Raw genomic sequence first — 2,123 nt, 5'->3', positions numbered from 1 at the left:
ACCAACATGTGGATGCGCCAACCCGTTTATCTCATTTATTAAAATCCACCAACTCGTTTATAACTTTACAACCCGTCAACTTGTTTCACCCGTTTAGATAATCATATTAAGCGGGCCATGTTCAGGTTACACACTTTTAAATGTACCCAGGTTATGGTTGATATCTTTGACACCGATAAATATACCAGTCGTACATGGTAGTATTGTTATTTTAAAAATCGATTTTGTTTGATATACATGCTTTTAAAATAGAACTTAATAAGAAATATATGTATCCATTAATAATCACTTGCTCAAATTTCAAACATAATACCAAATTATTACTATGAATTATTTCAACAATGAATGATTGTCGAATCCTAGTATTCTAGAGCTTGATATCTAATAATAAGATGGTGTGCCAGTCCTAGTTATGTTCACATCATAAACAGGACTCCCGTCAGGATTCAGCAAGCCCCAATGCCTTTCAGTAGCAGGACCATATTTTTGATCCTCATCATACAATGAAAATATAAAAGTTGGTATAAGCTCCCCGGGCCGGGCCGGAGTTCCAATGCTTGGGACCACAGACATTTTCCTTACGAGATTATTGTTGTACTCGGCTGCATTTTCGCGGTTTGCACCTGTCTCGCCTTCGTGTGGCCAGCCTGTTTCCGATATAGCAAGCATCACATTATCATATCCCAGTTTAGACATTGCATAGACCACTGAGTCAAGCATTTGGTCCAGGAGATTCGTGTACACGAGCCCTGTTTGCGGGTCAGTGTATGTCTCATTTACGCTTCTTAGTAAAGCAGAGTCAAGGCTTAGTCCCGTTTGGTTCGTGACTTGGCTATCGAACCAAGCCAGGTAAGGATAAACATCTAGGAAGAAATAAGATTTTGTCCCGTTTATGTATTTAAGCAACGGTGCCATGAATTCGCGTATCTTAGGCTTAAAGCTTCCATTTGAAGGTGGGAATGTCATTTCCATCATGTCCATTGCCAGAGGAGTTCCGACTTTAATGCTGCGAATGCCTTGCGCTTTTATAGTGTTTTTAATCCGTCTAATGGCGGGCACAAGATCGCGTGCTATTTGCATATCTTGATCAGTGTCAAGGGAGCTGAAAACTTCATGGCCAACTAGCACGAACCGGATTCTAGTGTTGGGATAGTGAGCTAGGACATGTTCATACACCCATTGGTCCGCAAGGTGTTGGTTTGCAGCTATGCCTGATATTTCATCATTTGCTATTGTGATTGCAACTTCTATATTTTTTCCTGATAGAAGATTAAGTATTTCGTGGTCAGCGTCGTAAAGTTTGACTCGACCCACGTTCATGGCTTGCAGGAGTTCGATTGATTGGGCTGGAGATGGAAGGTTGTTTCCTAGCCGCCCGTAGTTTATACCGATCATGTTCGACACCACCGCCCCTAAAATCACATAAAAGAAGAGGGGAGGGATTAGAAATGTGTGGAAGAAAATTATAGAACTTTAAAGAAATTTATTATAATGTTACCTGAGTAAGCAATGAGACATAAGAAAGATAGGAAAACAAGAGCTATATTGGGACTCTTTTTATTCCCCATATTAAAAATGCTAATATTTACTTGTGGGAATGATATGTGAAGAGTGATGATTTATATATATACACAAAAGGATGGTGTTATATATAAAGAGTGACTGTTCAACTTCATAAATTGTGTGAGTAGTAAGGGTGCCAATGATCTTGGTAAAAATTAGATTTATTGTTCACAATATTATTTAGAATTGCCAAGGTAAAGGCTATGGGTGGGAGATCTTTGAAATGGAAATAATTTAGGAATAGAAATTTATATTGTTTCATTACCATATAGGTGATATGAATTGTTTGCTTTTATTTTTGTGGTATATTAACATAGTTGTGGTAAAAACAATTGGGGTGAGTAATTAGTGCAACTTCTCGATGGACATCCTAGTGACCTAGTGGTAAGGTTTATATACAATAAATGGGTGGTTCAAATTCTACAAAGCGTTAATAGTTAATAGAAGTAGATTAGGATTAGGAGTCGTTTTAAAAGGAAGTAATTAGTGAATCAAGCAAGCTTAAAGTAAATGGAAATAAAGTAAAAAGATGTAATTAGTGAATCAAGCAAGCTTAAAGT

General features: G+C 37.5%; 1 pseudogene; it reads right to left on the bottom strand.

The window, feature by feature from the left end:
• Positions 1-381: 381 nt before the first annotated feature.
• On the bottom strand, positions 382-1,568 carry LOC143594071 (putative glucan endo-1,3-beta-glucosidase A6 pseudogene; annotated as a pseudogene).
• Between the last annotated feature and the right edge of the window lie 555 nt (positions 1,569-2,123).

The sequence above is a fragment of the Bidens hawaiensis genome, unplaced genomic scaffold, assembly GCF_021521415.1.
Source record: "Bidens hawaiensis isolate Kalapana, Puna unplaced genomic scaffold, B.hawaiensis_p1.1 tig00043044_1, whole genome shotgun sequence".
Lineage (NCBI taxonomy): Eukaryota > Viridiplantae > Streptophyta > Magnoliopsida > Asterales > Asteraceae > Bidens > Bidens hawaiensis.
Note: the sequence above shows the minus strand (reverse complement) of the source record. Positions and strands in the feature narration are given on the sequence as shown.